General features: G+C 39.5%; 1 protein-coding gene across 7 annotated transcripts in view; it reads right to left on the reverse strand.

Moving 5' to 3' along the window:
• The window catches only part of FUT10 (fucosyltransferase 10), a 434,768-nt gene that overhangs the window by 202,356 nt on the left and 217,926 nt on the right, over window positions 1-14,486 (reverse strand). For 4 of the 7 annotated variants that reach the window (XR_010838422.1, XR_010838417.1, XR_010838416.1 and 1 more), the window contains 2 exons: window positions 7,349-7,464; window positions 5,955-6,152 (listed from right to left, as the gene is read on the reverse strand). The exons of 2 other annotated variants lie outside the window; for them this stretch is intronic. The gene's annotated coding sequence lies outside the window, so the exon portion shown is untranslated. Of the gene's footprint in view, window positions 1-5,954; window positions 6,153-7,348; window positions 7,465-11,193; window positions 11,347-14,486 lie in introns of all 7 variants that reach the window. One more of the 7 variants, XR_010838423.1, reaches the window with a different exon arrangement.

The following is a 14,486-nucleotide window of genomic DNA, read 5'->3' on the forward strand; positions in this document are numbered from 1 at the left end:
GAGAGTAATTTCGTTGCTTTAGGAGCTTCTCTATGTAGAAATTATGTGTACTTCTTTGTTCTGCTTCCAAGATCTTGTCTGCTGGGGTTCTGGCAGTGATACCAGAGCAAGCCAGTGATTCTTACTCTTGTGCATAAACCCAACCACCTATGAGTTTCCTCTCTTCCTTTCATTCTAAGAACAGACAACTTCAGCAAACTCCTAGCCTACAGAGAATCTCTAAGTGAAGTAGTGATCTGAGTCCAAAGATGGCCGCCAGCAATTCATCCTCTCATTCTGTGCACTTGCCTCACCTACGATACAAAGGCGGAGTCTCTTTCTCCTGCTCTTGTATCTGGGATAACCTTGTGACTTGCTTTGACCAATAGAATGCAATACAAGTACTAGGCTTTCAGACACTTGGCATCTTATACCTACTTTCTTAGAGCCTTTTTCACCACCATGTAGAGAGACCTGGCTCTCCTGAAGGAGAAAGAAGGAGATATTGAAGCCTTCTGGACATCCCAGTCTTCCCTACCAAGACCCCAGACACATGGGCAAAGCTGTCTTTTATATTCCAGTGTTGGCCAAGCTCTCCTCTGAAATCCGCCTCGTGCATGATCTCAGCAGACACCATGTAGATTAGGAAAACTGTCCAACTGAGCCTAGCCAAGCACAGAATTATGAAATAAGAAAATATTGTTATTTTTAACACTACATTTTGGAGTGGTCGTTACACAGCAATAGGTAATCGAAACACCAGCTATCTGTAGTTTTTAAAGGCTACAGACATGGCTTTCATGCACAGCTGTGGAAAAGACTGCTACCCGCCTCCTACCTTACTATATATTCCTTATTATTTTCTTAGAGACCTCTTGAGTTTTAGCTGGCTAGATGGCCATCCAGTATAAAAAGTATAGTTCTCAGTCTTCCTTGTGTCCAGTGTGGGCAATGTGACTAAGTTCTAGCCAAGAGACATAAGCAGAATTATCAGATGAGACTTCCAAGGAGTTTCTTAGGTGTCTTTAAAGGGAGGGGACATTCTTCTCCCTTCTCCCATTTTTTTTTCTTTTTTCTGCTGGCTGGAATGCTGAAATAATGACTGAGGCTCAGGCACCCATGTTAGACCCTAAGGCACTGTAAAAATGTTGTAAAACAAAAAATAAAAATAATTTGGCCCTTGATGATGATCCACCTGCCATGAAAGTTCTGGACTGCCTACATTCTGACTCTTTTTATGAGAGAGAAACAAACTTCTACTTTGTTTCAATCCATTGCAATTCAAGGTTCTCTTGCTGGTTTCAACATGTTGTCAAAATGAATTCACAGAATTTTCCAAATTTAATGAAAGAAAACAAACAGATCCAAGTATTCCAGAGAATTGTTTTAAAAAATAAAAACACACCAGAACCAGAACCTGTCACAGTAAAAATGCTGAAAATCAAGGATAAAGAGAAAATCTTGAAGGCAGAGAGAGTGAAACATACATATAAAGGAAGAATAGCAGCAAAATTCCCTCCAGAAACTATGCAAACCAGAAAATGGTAGAGTGACATCTTCAGAGTATTTAAAGAAAAAAATTGTCAACCCAGATTCTCTACCCAATGAATATATCTTTTTAAAATGAATAAAATAAAGACTTCTTCAGACAAATAAAAGGTAAGAGAATTCATTGCCAAAAGACTAGCACTGCAAGGGATGTTTAAGGAAGCTTTCTAGTTTGAAGGAATATGATATCAGATGGAAATGTGGTTCTACACAAAGAAGTAAAGACATCCAGATACGGTAAAAAGGAAGATAAATATAGAAGACACGTTTTTTATATTTGACCATTTTAAAAGATAATTGTCTAAAGCAAAAGTAGTAACAATGTATTATGCATTGTGGAGTTTATAACATATATAGAAGTAACATGTATAACAAAGATAGCACAAAGATTTGAGGGAGGAAAGAAAAAGTATACCATTATAAGTTGTTACACTGTATGCAAAGTTGCATAATATTTGAAAGCAGCCTCTGATAACTTAAGGATGTATATTGGAAATCCCAGAACAGCCACTAAGAAAATAAAACATGAAGTATAAGTAATATAAGGTTCCACTATTGTAAATGGGATTGTTTTCCTAAGTTCCTTTTCAGATAGTTCTTTGTTAGTGTACAGAAACACAACTGACTTTTGTATGTTGATTTTGGATCCTGTAACTCTACTGAAATTCATTTATTACTTCTAATAGCTTTTTTCCTTTCCAATTTGGATCCCTTTTCTTCCTTTTTTTTTTTTTTTTTTTTTGCCTAATTGCTGTGGTACCTGTAGAGTGGATATACTAGCCTTCTTGTTCTTAGAGAAAAAACTTTCTGTCTTTTACTATGGAGTATAATGTTAGCTGTGGGCTTTTCATTTATGGTCTTTATTATGTTGAGGTAATTTCTCTGTTGTTTGTTGAGCAGTTTTATCATAAAAGGGTGTTGAATTTTGTCAAACATGTTTTCTGCATCTATTGACACAATCATATGATTCGTATGCTTTATTCTGTTAATGTGGTATAGCATATTAATTGGCTTTCATAGGTTGAAACATACTTGGATAAATCCCTCTTGGTCATGGTATATGATCTTTTTAATGTGCTGTTAAATTTAGTTTGCTAGTATTTTGTTAAGGATTATTGCATCTATATCTATATCTATATTTATCTATCTATCTATCTATCTATCTATATTCATCAAGGATGACCTGTAGTTCTCTTTTCTCGTGGTGTCTTTGTCTGGCTTGCGGGTAATGCTAGCCTCATAAAATGAGTTTGGAAGTGTTCCCCCATCTTCATTTTTCTGAATGAGTTTGAGAATTGGTGTTAGTTCTTTAAATGTTTGGTAGAATTCACCAGAGAAACTATCTGGTCCTGGGCTTTTCTTTGTTGGGAGGTTTTTGATTACTGATTCAATCTCCTACTAGTTATAAGTAAGTTCAGTCTTTCTATTTCTTCATGATTTTGTCTTGGTAGGTTGTATGTTTCTAAGAATTTATCCATTTTTTTCTGGGTTATCCAGTTTGTTGGTGTACAATTGTTCATAGTAGTCTCTTACACCTTTTCTTTTTGGGTCACTTGTAATGTCTCTTCTTTTATTACCAATTTTATTTATTTGAGTCTTCTTTTCTTAGTCTAACTCAGGGTTTGTCAATTTTGTTTACTTGAATAAAAACTCAGTTTCATTGTTTTTTTTCTATTTTATTTATTTCTGCTCTAATCTTTATTTCTTTCCTTTTAATAACTTTGGACCTAGTTTGTTCTTTTTCTAGTTCCTTGAGTTGTAAAGTTAGGTTGTTTATTTGAGATCATTCCTCTTTTTTTTTTTTTTTTTTGCGGTACGTGGGCCTCTCACTGCTGTGGCCTCTCCCGTTGCGGAGCACAGGCTCCGGACGCGTGGGCCCAGCGCAGCGGCCATGGCTCACGGGCTTAGTTGCTCCGCGGCATGTGGGATCTTCCCGGACCAGGGCACGAACCCGTGTCTCCTGCATCGGCAGGCAGACTCTCAACCACTGCGCCACCAGGGAAGCCCTTGCAACAGTTTTTAACTTAAAGTCTCCTTTGTCTGATATAAGTATAGCCACCTACACACTCTTTTGGTTACTATTTGCATGGAATATCTTTTTTCATGCCTTCACTGTCAGTTAGTGTGTGTCCTTAAATCTAACCTGATGTCCTCGTAGTTTGCACATTCTTGGGTCTTATTTTTTTAGCCATTCAGCCACTCTCTATATTTTGATGGAACATTTAACTCATTTACTTTAAAGTAGTTATTGATAAGAAAGGATATACAATTGCCATTTTGTTAGTTGTTTTCTGTTAGTCTTGTTGTTCTTTTTTTCTGTCTCTCCCCTTGTTGTCTTCATTTTGGTTTTGTCACTTTTTGTATTGATATGTTTTGATTCTTTTTTCTTTTCTTCAACTTCTATATAGGTATTTTGCATGTGTATGGGGGGCTTATATAAAATATCTCATAGCTATAACAGTTTATTTTAAGCTGATAACAACTTAAGTTCAATCACATACAAAACTTCTAAACTTTAATGACTCCTCCCCTCAACACACACACTTTATTTTATTGTCACAATTTACATTTTCTGATTTTTCACCAAGGAAATCTGTCCATAAGCTATTGCTGAATTGTGTTTATGGGAGAAAGGAGGGTCCAGGGCTTCCTACTCAGCCATCTTGCTGATGTTACTGCAACTCAATTCTCATCTTTATTCAAGTATTTATTATCTCCTAACCTGTATAATATGACTATAGTTTTCTTGGAACATTCTGGTATTTAATATAGCACAATACAATTTTTAAGGCAGAATATTAGCTATTAAATTTGCTGCAAATACATCTAAATGTGTAAACCCAAACAACTGGAAGGAAAGAAAAGTAGTGAAGTAAGACTCTCTGTACATGATATAAATTAAGGAGTCTTGATAACTGATGAAGACTTGTTAAGGTCCTCTTTAGGTTCTTCAGGGTCTTAGACAGTGATGTGTTGATTACTATTTAACAATCAGTGCTGCAGAATTGGTTGAACAAATCCTGATTTGGAATGTTTGCTGAATCCTGCGGTGTAAATCCTCCCACCTAGACTGATTCAAACTACCAACATGATGTCATTGAATGAGGAGCTTGGAAGAGAAGTGAAGGTATGTGTACAACTCACTCTCAAGAACTAGCAGAAGCCACCTTCAGCACATTTTTACCCCACCGGCCTCTTTTTTTCCCTTTTACTCTCTGATTCAATCAAGTAGAAATATATTTCTTTGTGCAAAAGTCTTGCTCTTAATATGTAATCATTACTTAAGTTTTTGTGTATGCATTTACACTGTATATTTTTCTATTTATTAACAATAGACAAAACTTTTTAAAGAACACATAATAGTTTGCAAAATCGAATTCACGTATTAATTAATGTGCATCAACCTATATATTTCTCTAAATGTTTATTTGTCTATATAGGTCATGATAAAAGTTTTATGACAAAAATATTTGAGTATAAAAGGATATTAATTTTAAAATTCTAAAATTCCTCAGAAAGTATTTATTAATGCCTATCAGCATACAGTAATCCATTGGATTGAAGGAGAACAGAAAAGAAGGATTCATCTATGCTCATCTTAGGTGAAATTAACATGATCTGAAAGGTGAGTCATGGAGAAAATGTCTGTACCATCCTCTGGACTCCATGTGTATCCTTAATCATATAATGAAAAGTTATTTTAGAATTATCTGTGTCTTTATTCCTCCTCTTCCCTCCTTATGGTCTTGCTGTAATACTTAGCAGTATAGCTAAGTAGAGACACATTATTTTTTATTAAAGTTAATTCATAATTTTACCTACAAAAAGGCAAAATTGAGAAATGAGATGCTAAAGATTACATATTTGTACATAAAGTATGAGAATATAGTCAGCTTATAGATTCAGCTGGTGTTAGAGTAAGAAGGGCTAATAAGGAGGAACGAGACTGGGTCATTTGCAGAGACACGGATGGACCTAGAGACTGTCCTACAGGGGAAGTAAGCCAGACAGAGGAAGACAAGTACCGTATATTAATGCATATATGTGGAATCTAGAAAAGTGCTGCAGATGAACCGGTGTGCAAGGCAGAAACAGAGACAAGACGTAGAGAACAAATGTATGGACACCAAGGGGGGAAAGCGGCAGGGGCAGTGGTGCTGGTGGTGGGATGAACTGGGAGATTGGGATTGACATGTATACACCAATAGGTATAAAACTGATAACTAATAAGAACCTGCTGTATAAAAACTAAATAAATAAAATAAAATTCAAAAAACAAGAAAAAAAGAAGGGCTAATACATTCCCATTTCTCTCCTGTTAGAGGCACTACCATGGAAATTTTGGAAAAGGATTGCAGTAGTGAAACACACATTATTCTATTGCTAATGTTTCATGTTGTATTTAAGAAATATGGCATTGCAGATACCTGGGGTACCAGTGGATCTCTCTTACTGGTTGCTTTCTTTGAAGTTCCTATTAGTGCTTTTGTTTCATTTCATTTTCTATAGTTGAAGCCTTTGGTGATGTCTGGAGGATTTCACCGGAAGTCATTTTGTAGAAATAAAACTGTCTTGTAGAAGATCTGCTCTTCCTTTTCCTGTTTTAATATTTCCTATCATCTTTCCTGTATTAGGACAAGAAAACATCAGTTCAATGAGGTCAACGGGTGTGTTCAAGGTCACAGACCCAAATCAGTAGCACAGTGGTGACTGCAGGGCAGGACTCTGGATATTCAGGAAGAAAGGGTTTGCCATCATCCTATCACTGACCTTGGGGTGAGGTCCCAGTCTAGGTGGGTGAGTGAGTGACTGGGATGGGGCCAAGTATTTTAACACGTTCGGGCCTCAGTTTTCTCATGTATAAAAAGTGGAAAGGACATGGACTACATCATTAGTTGTCAAACTTGGGTGGTGTCTCAGTGACCTCCACCAGAAATGAGGGAAGGAGTTCAAAATGCTTTACTCCCAATTCAGTCACAGTGGTTCTGCTTTTAACTGTGGTATGTATTGAGGTCATAGATTTTTATTAAAAGAAGAATTGCATAAACATCCATGTATGTGTATGTATATATACTGGACCATTCTATATCTTAAATTCCATGATAGTTATTTTTTCTCTATATTTATTGTTGAAATTATGAAGCTTGCTTGCATTTGCTTTTAGAAGGACTTTAAATCCTCCTAATAGTAATAACTTAGATGACTACAGGAGTATAATATAATACTTGATGTGAAAGACAAGGAAAAACAATGTTGGCATGTTAGTGGTAGGGAAAAAAAGCATCATTAACCTATACGTATGTATCATTATTAAAACCTGCAACAGAAGTGATAACGGAATTTTGAATAAATGACTCAAGGAAAGCCATCATCAGAATTTTTTCCTTCATTTAAAATAAAGCACCAGGGCTTCCCTGGTGGTGCAGTGGTTGAGAGTCCGCCTGCCAATGCAGGGGACACGGGTTCATGCCCCGGTCCGGGAAGATCCCACATGCCTTAGAGCGACTGGGCCCATGAGCCATGGCCGCTGAGCCTGCGCGTCCGGAGCCTGTGCTCCGCAACGGGAGAGGCCACAACAGCGAAAGGACCGCGTACCACAAAAAAAATAAATAAATAAATAAAATAAATAAAATAAAAAAATAAAATAAAATAAAGCACCCTCGCCCCAAATAAATAAAATAACATAAAAATAAATAACGTGTGCCAATCACAGCAATCATTGTGTTGCAGCCCTCCTCCATTCCTGTTAAACCCTTTTCAGACCTCATGGCTGTAAGTGGAACAGGCAATTGTGGAGAATTTAACTCCCTTTAGAGCTCACCTCTAGCACGATGAAGGAGCAAGGTCCATAGGATTCTTCTTCAAGAGCTAGACAAACCAAGGAACATTCTCCAGGGTTTTAAATTTATTTCATAGGTTGTTTTCTCCTTTTTCTCTCTGCAAAGGTTTTTGTGAATTTAAAAAGTTACTGTTTCTCTACTGGATTGTATTCAATTTTACTCTTTTGAGACCAACTGTCCCTGTACATGAAACAAAAAAATCTTAACAAAAGCTTATATGTCTTTCTATATTTAATTTAGTCTATGACAAATTAAAGTGGGACATTTCTTTCTCTATTTGAAATGTCTTCATCGAATACATAGACTATTCGTAGACCTGTCTCTGGAATCTTTGTTGCCTTCACTAATGACATTTTATATGCCAGCCAATTCACATTAATGTAAACAGCATGAATGAACCCCTATATCATCCATCTCTTAATTATTTTGTTTTGACTACTTAAATCATTCCAGTTACTTATAATACATGTCAGAAGCAATTTTTTAGATCTAGGAAGAAATTAATGGTTAATATTATTATGAGTATAATCTGTAAACCCTGGATACTATTTTAAAGAAAGGAGCCAACAAACACCCTGCAAAAATGTAAAAGACAAAGGCTGCATAGGGTGTTCATATTACTAAAAACATCATTACTCTTACAAAATATACTCTAGGACAATGACTGGGACATTATGGTGTAATTGCATCAATAAGTAATACTAAAGTACTCTTGCTGAGATACAAAATTAATTTGGAGATGTCTGGAATCATAGATCTCACATCTAGAAATGAGCTTAGAGTCCATTGAACCAACTCCCTGTTATTACAGCTGATTTTACAGCTGACGACCAGATAGGCAACTTTCAAGGTCATCCAGAAATTTACTGGTAGATCTGGGGCAAGGATGCAGGAATATGTTTTGGCTCAAAAGTACTCATGAAAATGGATAAGAATGACCCGGGGTTTGTACTACTTAACAGCTGTGGGAGGAAGGGCAGTTTACTTGACCTTTGTGAGCTTTACTTTCCAGTCAGAAGAATGGACATAATTATCACTACCTCCCAGTGTTGATGTGAAGATCATTTGAAGTAATTATGTGAAAGCACTCTACAAATACAGGAGCTGTAACTACTGGAACGCTCATACATATTTTGGTATCTAAAACGGAGCTGTTGGGCTTCCCTGGTGGCGCAGTGGTTGAGAGTCCGCCTGCCGATGCGGGGGATGAGGGTTCGTGCCCCGGTCCGGGAAGATCCCACGTACCGCGGAGCGGCTGGGCCCGTGAGCCATGGCCGCTGCGCCTGCGCGTCCGGAGCCTCTGCTCCGCAACGGGAGAGGCCCACGTACAGCAAAAAATAAATAAATAAATAAAAATAAAATGGAGCTGTTGTTAATGAGCCCTGCAAGAAACCAGAATGTAACGGCATCCCCTTTACTTCTGACCAAAATTAAAAACGACTGATATGGATACCCCCTCCGTTCCTCGGGTTGCCTTAAAAACAGGAGATTGGTTCTTACAAATCAATGCTTACTCTAGCTCTGACTCTAACTTTAACAGCTGTTTCATCTCTCCTAAATAGAACTAGCTGTACCACTGAAATCTGAGTATATTCCCTGGGACTGATGGTTTTTTCCTAAAGCGATAACGGAGCTTATTGGATAAAGGTTAATTGCTAACTGTGGAGTGCTAATGATACCATATTGATGAAATTACGGGCTAACTGATAGAAAAAAGGCTCCCAAAGCACTGGAAGCTGGAGGGAAGTTCTAAACAATAGTTATTGATTTGTTTCTCTGAGGGCCGCTAAGTAGCACAAATGACTCAGAAGAATAAAAATGATCCACAGAGTTTCCATTCTTTTTAAATTCATTTCTTTGCTTCCAATGTTCTACTTGCCAATAGCCAATTATAATTTTGATAATTAGTTTCTCAAAATCAGCAGTTGATACCTTGGAGAAAGAAATACTACAAAATAATTTATTCCCTTTCATCTCCTCTGTTGAGAGTGTGTTATAAAGCGTAATAATCAGACAACAGATCCTAAACCTCAAGGCTTTCAGACAAATGAAGCACCAAAAGAGTGGTGGATTGAAAGTATTTGAAATCAGTTAACTTTAGAAAATGCCCCACAACCCTAAATTCCAAAGTTAGGCTTTATTCTTGTTTGGATTTGGCCCTAGAATTTATCTCCACCTTCCAGTAGATCAACCCCTACTCACTCACAACACCATTTTCATTATCATTAGCTTATTTTGACTGAGCATCTCGAACCAGGCTCTGTTAAATTCTATATGTGTCGTTTAATTAGCATATCCACCCTAGGAGCTTAGTATTACTGTCTCCATCTGATAGTCGAGGACACTGGAAGTTAGGGAGGTCCATAAGTTCCCTTAAATTCACAGAGTTGTGATACCAAGCAGGGCCCTGAGGGGCTCCTGGGCACAAAAGCCTTTCTGCATCCCTCATTTCTTGATTACAGGAGATAAGCTTCATTCAGCCTCCATGATCTTCCCTGAGTTCCAATGGGCAAATTCAAGCAGCTGTTAATTAGGGAAGGGAGCGGATGCAGAGACAAGGGAGGAACAGTCAAAAGAAACAATAGTGCAGCCTTGGGGCAGGTTCCCGGTTCCCCCTCAAGGGATACACACAACAATATCCTTGAGCTGTTTTGCAGATACCGAAACCCCCGCTGGGTGGGAGAAGTTAACTGTGTGCCTCCCACAAGCACGGAGACCCCAGACGGGGTGGAACCAGAAGGTTGAGGATGCCGACTCCCACTTACCTTACCACCAGCCAATCAGAAGAATGTCCATGAGCTGATCACGCCCCCTTTGAACCATTACTATGAAACTTCTCACTACCTTCGCCAAGGGGCGACACACAGTTCTGAGGGCATTAGCCTGCCGTGGCCCCCTCGGCCTGGCAAAGCAATAAAGCTATTCTTTTCTACTTCACCCAAAACTCTGTCTCTGATATTTAATTTGGTGTCAGGGTACAGAGGCCGGATTCGGCTTCAGTTGGTGATGTCAGAGCTGGAACAGGACTTCTGCATCCATGCACGTGACCCAGGGCTGCAGTGTGAAAAACATTCTTCCTTTCCTCTTGCCCAGATCCTTTCCCAGGGACCTAAGGTTTTTCAGACTAAGACTTTCATTTTTCTGTGAAACTTGTTCAGTCCAAAAGAGAGATCCATACCAAGTTCTCTGCATGGTTTTAGTACATATTTTAATCTACCCAGTTATTTCAGTGTTTGGTATAAACTTAGATTATATATTACTAAGTTTGCTCACTTACACCTAGAAATATGCTAAAGGATAAATGAGGAAAGAGCAATGATTTATAAGATCAAAGAGGGAGGAATAATTAGTTATAATTTGAGGGACTCCCACAAAGGAGATGAGGTTTAAGCTTCAGATATATATATATATATTTATATATATATTTAAGCTCATATATATTATATATTTATATATATATTTAAGCTTCATATATATATAGATATAGATATAGATCTCCAAAGGGGTCCAAATCTATTCTGTAGTCTAATTCCCAAGCTCCAGAATTGAAAGATATCAGCAATTATCATTCTGCTAATAAAAGGTTTTTTAAAAATTATCTGAGGGCTTCCCTGGTGGCGCAGTGGTTGAGAGTCCGCCTGCCGATGCAGGGGACGCGGGTTCGTGCCCCGGTCCGGGAAGATCCCATGTGCCGCGGAGCGGCTGGGCCCGTGAGCCATGGCCGCTGCGCCTGCGCGTCCGGAGCCTGTGCTCCGCAACGGGAGAGGCCGCAACAGTGAGAGGCCCGCGTACCGCAAAACAAAACAAACAAACAAACAAAAGTTACCTGTGAGGGCTTCCCTGGTGGCGCAGTGGTTGAGAGTCTGCCTGCCGATGCAGGGGACGCGGGTTCGTGCCCCGGTCCGGGAAGATCCCACATGCCGCGGAGCGGCTGGGCCCGTGAGCCATGGCTGCTGAGCCTGCGCGTCTGGAGCCTGTGCTTCGCAACGGGAGAGGCCACAACAGTGAGAGGCCCGCATATCACACACACACAAAAAAAAAAAAAAAAAAAAAAAATTATCTGAATATTCCAAATAAACAAGCCAAAAGAGTTTATGACAAATTAATGGAGAAGTCATTGTAAAAGGAGCCAAGCTTCATCAATTTATTTTAGATCTGAGACTTCAAAGGTTTAGGGAATCAGGGATGCAATCTGTGGCAATGACTGGATCAGAAAGAATAGAAAACAAAAGGCACAGTTCTGTTGGTTTTTTGTTTTGTTTTGTTTTTGCGGTACGCTGGCCCCTCACTGCTGTGTGGCCTCTCCCTTTGCGGAGCACAGGCTCCAGACGCGCAGGCTTGGCGATCATGGCTCACGGGCCCAGCCGCTCCGCGGCATGTGGGATCCTCCCAGACCGGGGCACGAACCCGTGTCCCCCGCATCGGCAGGCGGACTCGCAACCACTGCACCACCAGGGAAGCCCAAAGGCACAGCTCTTGAGTATACGGCATTTCACACTATAGAGCTTTGCCATCATGAAATTAGGAAAGTACATAATTAAGTCACATACACACCCGTCATATGCACAAACTATGTTATGCATTCTTTAGTAAGTGTTCATAAGAGTTCTCCTCCAGTTCCTCTCAGTTCCTCATAGCACAGGTGAGAAGAAAACAGTGGCTGCAGTCATGAAAACACAGACTTCCCAAGCTAGACAGGACTTTATTTTCAATCTAGTTTAATGCCATTCTCGTTATATGATGAACACAAGATCCAGTGAGGTCCAGTGATAGTACAAGACCTCACAGCCACTTAGTGGTTGAACCAGTACTGTAGCAACTAATCTTTTGGGTTCTGATTCACTGCCCTTTCAGCCCCACCTTGTTTTTCTCCATCACCTTGTGTCCTCTTATAGTTCAGGATGGGCATCTGAAACCATGTCATCTCTTCCTCCCCAAGGGGTTATCTAAGTAGATCATAGAGGAGCACAAATCTGTTTACATCATGCATCAGTTTTACTCACGTTTATATTGTTACTTTACATTCACAAACAAACAAACAAACAAAAAAACCACACACATCTCTCAAAATGATCTCTGCTTGCAGAGACCAAGAGACCTTTCTAGTGAGTTTCCATAGAAACAGTTTCTGAAAGCAAAAAATATGATTCAATTTTGGCTGCAGAGCTACACGTGTCCTCTTACTTCTTACTGGGGTGTTTGGATCTCTAGGGGCTCTTATACATGCCCTCTTCCTGGAGTTTTGGGTGTCAGTTACTGTCACTCTCCGCTTGCTCCTACTTGCGTCACATAGCAGGTCCTTCAGTATGAAATTAGTAGGGGTGTAATTAGAGGAGATTTGAGACTCCTTTTCTCTGCCCAGCAATGCAGAAGCCCATGTGAGACCCCTACTAACCTTATTTTATTTTGCTGAATTATGAGCTGAACTTCTTTAATTGAATCTTATATTGTTCCCCAATTAAAGAAACCTCTCACTAGCTAAGACTTACTGGTCCCAAAGGCTGTGTACTGGCCTTATTGAGCATTTCTGGGGCATTTCTGGGTACCTTGGGTCACCACCGTACTTCCCCTAAAGCAACATTTCTTAGAAAATGGGACAGCTGAGGTATTTGTTAGAAAAGCAGATTCCTAGAGCCCACCCAGGCCTACCAAATCAAACCCTGCATTTTTTCCAAGTTCCTCGGGTAATTCTAATGTGACCTAAATTCTGAGATCCTCTGCTCCAAAGATAGCAAGTGGAGAATTGGGGCAAATTCTGTCAGGAAGCAGATGCTCTAAAAGCTCGCTACTGAACGTGTGGCCCACAGACCGGCAATCAGCATCACCTGAGAGCTTGTAAGAAACGCAGAAGCTCCATCCCCACCCCAAGCCTAACTGACTAGAATCTGCATTTTAGCAAGATCCCTCGTTAAAGTCTGTATTTTAACAGGATCCCTGCACAATAAAAATTGAGAAGCACTGCTCTAAGAGATTTTTGCCTGAAATTCATTTCTCTTGCTGAAATCCCTTGGATAATTGCCACTATCTTCCCTTGCCTTTTATGAGTTACTTAGAGCTTTAGGCAAAAGCTGTCTTTCATAAGAGGATTTCAAGAGATGCCAGGTTCCCCAGGGCAGCCCGAGGAACTTCTGTTTTAAGGCAAATTCTCAGAGTTCGGGCTACAAAGAAGACAGCCTCTGGCCATTGCAGACAGGCCTCCAGGAAAGTGAGTTTGCCTGGGGAAAGGCCAAGCAATAACTTCTTTGCCCAACAACCTTGAATCTCGTGGAAGGTTAAAGAAGTAAAGCTCTACTCCTGTGTTTATTTCCCTGTTTAACTCACTGAAAATCTTGAGTAGATTTCAAATATTAATCCCAATTAAAAGGGTCATATATAGGTCTAAGATGTCCACAGTGCTGGCAACACAGCTTATCCAGGCCTGATTCTCCTGTTAAATTGCAATTTCACTCTATTCTCCAGTGAGATCAGTTATTAACCAACTTGGCCAACTTCATTTCTTTTTACTATGCCTATTTTCCACGGTGTGGTGGAAATGACTGGTCTTCAGGTCAGAAATTCTTTCTTATTTATTGGTTATATTGTGAGGCCTTGAGCAAATAACTTAAGCTTTCTAGGTTTTTTCCTTTCTTTACTTACAAAATCTGGGTAATAGTGCTTAACGCAAACTGTCCGGTGTTAGGGTTTTATGTATTCTTTTCTTTTTTAGGATAAAGGGAAAATCTTTTTGCAAGTATATTTTACAGCTGTATGGTGTTTCACAGATGTGATTTTTTTTTAATGCCAAATTGATGAACTTCAAGTCACAGCTCACAGATTTCTGTTCTTTTTCAAATATTCCTGGACCCCCTGCTTTTCTCCTTCTTGTGATCCACTAATATGAAATGTAGATCTACCCTGATACCTGCGATGCCTGCCAGACACCACCTTGCACCCTCCATTTGCTGTCCTTTATCTTTCATCTTCCAACCAGACTTCTGTAATGCAACCCCGATTATACCAACCCAGTCACTGACAGTACATTTTGCAAATGAGATCCTTTGGGATGCTAGATCAGATACTCTCCTGAAGTCTAGACACCTTCCAGGGAGCCTACTCCATTCATTATTCATGCATGCGTTT

Source organism: Kogia breviceps, chromosome 20 (genome assembly GCF_026419965.1).
Source record: "Kogia breviceps isolate mKogBre1 chromosome 20, mKogBre1 haplotype 1, whole genome shotgun sequence".
Classification (NCBI taxonomy): Eukaryota; Metazoa; Chordata; class Mammalia; order Artiodactyla; family Physeteridae; genus Kogia; species Kogia breviceps.